Raw genomic sequence first — 6000 nt, forward strand, 5'->3', positions numbered from 1 at the left:
AGGAGGGAAGAATTCATATTTACAATCAAACCCCATTCTCACCAGAGACACTCAGAGGGTTCAAACAAACCTTGTGTGCACCAGGACCCAGGGACCCCACAGAGACTGAGACAGAACTGTGTTTGAGCATCTCCTGTGGAGGTACAGGTCAGCAGCCGACTGCCACAGGGACAAGGGCTCTGGATGCAGCAGACTTGGGTATGGCATAAGCCCTCTTGGAGGAGGTCACCATTAACCCCACCTTAGAGCTGCCAGAACTTACACAGGGCTGGGAAATAGACTCTTGGAGTGCACAAACAGAACCTTGTGCACCAGGGCCCAGGAGAAAGGAGCAGTGACCCCACAAGAGGCTGAGCCAGACTTGCCTATGAATGTCCAGGAGTCTCCAGTGGAGGCATGGATTGGTGGTGGCCTGCTGCAGGGTTGGGGGCACTGAGTGTAGCAGTACATGCATGGGATCGTTGGAAGGAGGTAACCATTATCTTCATTACCTCCACCATACTTTGGCCCCAGGTAAATAGCAGGGAGGGAACACAGCTTCACCATCAACAGAAAATTTGATTAAAGATTTACTGAGCATGACCCTGCCCATAAGAACAAGACCCAGTTTCCCCCTCAGTCAGTCTATGCTATCAGGGAGGTTCCATAAGCCTCTTATCCTTCTCCATCGGGGGCAGACAGACTGAAAGCAACAATCACAGAAAACTAACCAATCTAATCACATGGAACACAGCCTTGTCTAACTCAATTAAACTATGAGCCATGCCATGTAGGGCCACCCAAGATGCACGGGTCATGGTGGAGAGGTCTGACAAAACGTGCTCCACTGGAGAAAGGAATGATAAACCACTTCAGTACTCTTGCCTTGAGAACCCCATGAACGGTATGAAAAGGCAAAAAGATAGGACACTGAAAGATGAACTCCCCAGGTTGGTAGATGCCCAATATGCTACTGGAGATCAGTGGAGAAATAACTCCAGAAAGAATGAAGAGACAGAGCCAAAGCAAAAACAACACACCCAGCTGTGCATGTGAATGGTGATGGAAGCAAGGTGCAATGCTGTAAAGAGCAATACTACATAGGAACCTGAAATGTTAAGTCCATGAATTAAGGCAAATTGGAAGTAGTCAAACAGGAGATGGCAAGAGTGAACGTTGACATTTTAGGAATCAGCAAGCTCAATTAGACTGGAATGGGAGAATTTAACTCAGATGACAATTATATCTAATACCATGGGCAGGAATCACTTAGAAGAAAAGGAGTAGCCATCACAGTCAATAAAGAGTTTAAAAATACAGTACTTGGATGAAACCTTAAAAACGACAGAATGATCTCTGTTCATTTTCAAGGCAAACCATTCAATATCATGGTAATCCAAGTCTATGCCCAAGTAATGCTGAAGAAGCTGAAGTTGAACAGTTCTATGAAGACCTCCAAGATCTTCTAGAATACCCAAAAAAAGATGTCCTTTTCCAACCCAGATAGCATATTAAAAAACAGAGACATTACTTTGCCAACAAAGGTCCATCTAGTCAAGGCTATGGTTTTCCCAGTGGTCATATATGGATGTGAGAGTTGGAATGTGAAGAAAGCTGAGTGCCAAAGAATTGATGCTTTTGAACTGTGGTGTTGGAGAAGACTCTTGAGAGTCCCTTGGACTGCAAAGAGATCCAACCAGTCCATCCTAAAGGAGATCAGTCCTGGGTGTTCATTGGAAGGACTGATGCTAAAGCTGAAACTCCAGTACTTTGGCCACCTCATGCGAAGAGTTGACTCATTGGAAAAGACCCTGATGCTTGGAGGGATTGGGGGCAAGAGGAGAAGGGGACTACAGAGGATGAGATGGCTGGATGGCATCACCAACTCGATGGACATGAGTTTGGGTAAACTCTGGGAGTTGGTGATTGGCAGGAAGGCCTGGCATGTTGCGATTCATAGGGTTGCAAAAAGTCAGACATGACTGAGTGACTGAGCTTCTTTTTTCATTATAAGGGACTGGAATGCAAAAGTAGGAAGTCAAGGAATCATCTGGAGTAATAGGTAAATTTGGTCTTGGAGTACAAAATGAAGCAGGACAGAGGCTAATAGAGTTTTACCAAGAGAACGCACTGATCATAGCAAACACCCTCTTCCAACAACACAAAAGAACACTCTACACATGGACATCACCAGATGGTCAACACCAAAATCAGAATGATTGTATTCTTTGCAGCCAAAGATGGAGAAGCTCTATCCAGTCTGCAAAAAAAAAAAAAAAAAAAAGACCGGGAGCTGACTATGGCTCATATCATGAACCCCTTATCATCAAATTCAGATTTAAATTGAAGAAAGTATGGAAAATCACTAGACCATTTAGGTATGACCTAAGTTAAATCCCTTACGATTTTACTGTGGAAGTGAGAAATAGATTTAAGGGCCTAGATCTGATAGACAGAGTGCCTAATGAACTATGGACAGAGGTTTCTGACATTGTACAGGAGACAGAGATCAAGACCATCCCCAAGAAAAAGAAATTCAAAAAAGCAAAATGGCTGTCTGAGGAGGCCTTACAAATACCTGTGAAAAGAAGAGAAGTGAAAAGCAAAGGAAAAAAGGAAAGATATATTCATTTGAATGCAGAGTTCCAAAGAATAGCAAGGGGAGATAAGAAAACCTTCCTCAGTGACCACTGCAAAGAAATAGAGGAAAACAATAGAAAGGGAAAGATTAGAGATCTCTTTAAGAAAATTAGAGATACCAATGGAACTTTTCATGCAAAGATGGGCTCAATAAAGGAAAGAAATGGTATAGACCTAAAAGAACCAGATGTTAAGAAGAGGTGGCAAGAATACACAGAAGAATTCATGACCCAGATAATCACAATGGTGGGATCACTTACCTAGAGACAGACATCCTGGAATATGAAGTCAAGTGGGCCTAATAGAGTATCACTATGAACAAAGCTAGTGGAGGTGATGGAATTCCAGTTGAGCTATTTCAAATCCTGAAAGATGATGCTGTGAAAGTGCTGCACTCAATATGCCAGCAAATTTGGAAAACTCAGCAGTGGTCACAGGACTGGAAAAGGTCAGTTTTCATTCCAATCCCAAAGAAAGGCAATGCCAAAGAATGCTCAAACTACCACACAATTGCACTTATCTCACATGCTAGTAAAGTTATGCTCAAAATTCTCCAAGCCAGGCTTCAGCAGTACGTGAACCATGAACTTCCAGATGTTCAAGCTAGTTTTAGAAAAGGCAGAGGTACCAGAGATCAAATTGCCAACATCTGCTGGATCATCGAAAAAGCAAGAGATTTCCAGGAAAAACGTCTGTTTCTGCTTTATTGACTGTGCCAAAGACTTTCACTGTGTGATCACAATAAACTGGAAAATTTTTCAAGAGATGGGAATACCAGAGAACCTGACCTGCCTCTTGAGAAATCTGTATGCAGGTCAGGAAGCAACAGTTAGAACTTGACATGGAACAACAGACTGGTTTCAAATTGGGAAAGGAGTACGTTAAGGCTGTATATTGTCACCCTGCTTATTTAACTTATATGCAGAGTATATCATGAAAAATGCCGGGCTGGAGGAAGCACAAGCTTGAATCAAGATTGTTGGGAGAAATATCAATAACCTCAGATATGCAGATTACATCACCCTTATGGCAGAAAGTGAAGAGGAACTCAAGAGCCTTTTGATGAAAGTGAAAGAGGAGAGTGAAAAAGTTGGCTTAAAGCTCAACATTCAGAAAACGAAGATCATGGCATCCAATCCCATCACTTCATGGGAAATAGATGGGGAAACAGTGTAAATAGTGACAGACTTTATTTTTTCGGCTCCAAAATCACTGCAGATGGTGATTGCAGCCATGAAAATTAAAAGATGCTTCCTCCTTGGGGGAAAGTTAAGACCAACATAGACAGCATATGAAAAAGCAGAGACATTACTTAGCAAACAAAGGTACATCTAGTCAAGGCTATGTTTTTTTTTTTTTTTTAGTAATCATGTATGGATGTGAGATTTGGAGTATAAAGAAAGCTGAGTGCCGAAGAATTGATGCTTTTGTACTGTGGTGTTTAAGAAGACTCTTGAGAGTCCCTTGGATGGTAAGGAGGTCCAACCAGTCCATCCTAAAGGAGATCAGTCCTGGGAGTTCATTGGAAGGAATGACGTGATCCAGTTATACATATACATGTATCTCTTCTTTTTCAGATTCTTTTCCCATTGAGATTATTTAGCTTCCCAAGGACATAAGGCTTGCTCATAAAATTTCCAGTCATAATATCCCCCCTTCCCCAGGAGTTTCAAGTGACATGTAAGGGTCTCACAGTTTCCCTACTATTTCACAATGGACCTCCCTTTTATATTTCAATCTGTGACATACTGACTCGAGTGCAGGAAGACTGTCATCCAGAAAGCCGATCCCATAAGAAAACACGCTGCCGTCTGTCCCCCGCATTTGGAGAATTGATTTAACATCCTGGCATATCTCTGCTCTTCATGGATGAAATAGCCAGGGAACTAGATGTCCTCACCTCTTCCCAGAAAAAGGAGACAGTCAGTAGCCCTCTGTCCCAAGGCCTCAAAGGGGCCTGCACACCAAGCCACTGTCTCCACTGCCACCACCGTGGTGCTAATATTCTAGTTCATGTCATCATTCCCTTCTTTATGGCCTGTCCAAGGTCTCCCTGCTGTCAACCTGGACTTCGGCTGGCCTGGGTGGCTCACCTGGTGGGGTAACACCAGCCTTTGACCCCGAGGTTTGACCTCCCTCAGTGGGCTCACTGTGTCAGGCATGTGGTTGTGGACAGTCCTGTTTTTGGCCTTTATGGAGTGTGGAGCTGCTTTGAGGGGCCAGTTGGGTCCTTCAAGCACAGATGGCAGAAGCAAAGGTATGGGGAGACCTGCTGCATTTCCAAGTCATGTTTCACAGCTTCATTTCCAAGGAGCAACAGAAACAGAACCACATTTGAAAACCATCACCCCTGGCTTCTCTGCTGATGCGTCAGCCTCTTCAGTCAGCCTCGACCCCATGATATGTGTCTCCATGATGTTTTCCGGCTCTCAGAGCATCCAGCTTACTGGGGTTAAACCTCTGCAGGATCTTTCTAGCTGGACGTTTGAAAGTCAGGGAAATGATTACATCTGAGGCTAAGAGATCCACTCGACGTTATATCAGCTTGGAAAATGGAGAATAGAGAAAATCTCAAAACCAGACATCTCTATCATCATCTAAACTTGCCTTAAAGATTAAAAAATAATTCCAAAGACTCAAAATGACCTAATTTAAAGATGTGATGACATGTCTGGGCTCAAAATAGGACTGGATGGCAAGTAATTTGTGATCACATTGGAATATTCCCTTATTTATACCTATTTTATTGAATACCTTAGTGTTACTAGCATTTCTATGAAAATAATTCTAGATGCGGTTAAAGGAACATTTAAACTACTTCAACATCTCTTACTTCTATCATTAGGTGATGTAGAACCAGTGTGAATTAGGTGCTTAAAAATTTAGTATGGATGTGGTTAGGTGTGTTAGAAAGGGGCTTGGATGCACTGAGATAGATCGTTTAAGATTCAATGACTAGCCTCCTCTCCTAAACACACACACACTCTCTCTCTCTCTCTCTCTCTCTCTCTCTCTCTCTCTCTCTCTCTCTTTTCTCTGGAGGTAGAGGTGGGAAAGAGGAAAAGAGGTAAATATTTGCTTACAAGCATGTAATCATAAACTATTTTTAAAAACACCATACTCTAGAGGTTTCTGATTTAGGTAGTCAAGCAAATTAGAATCATTCACACTAGAAATCCTAAAGTTAAAATCACAGTTATTTAATACCTCATTAGTAAGGCACGTTTTTCTTTTTAGTATTTTATTTAGTATTCAGTATTTTTATACACTAGCCAATATCATCTGATGATTTCACATGCTGAATGTATTCCCTGTGCTGTGCATCACACCCTTGTATTTGATTTTATACCCAGCAGTTTCTTCTTCTTCATCCCCTTCCCC

Source organism: Budorcas taxicolor, chromosome X (assembly GCF_023091745.1).
Source record: "Budorcas taxicolor isolate Tak-1 chromosome X, Takin1.1, whole genome shotgun sequence".
In the NCBI taxonomy this organism is placed as follows: Eukaryota; Metazoa; Chordata; class Mammalia; order Artiodactyla; family Bovidae; genus Budorcas; species Budorcas taxicolor.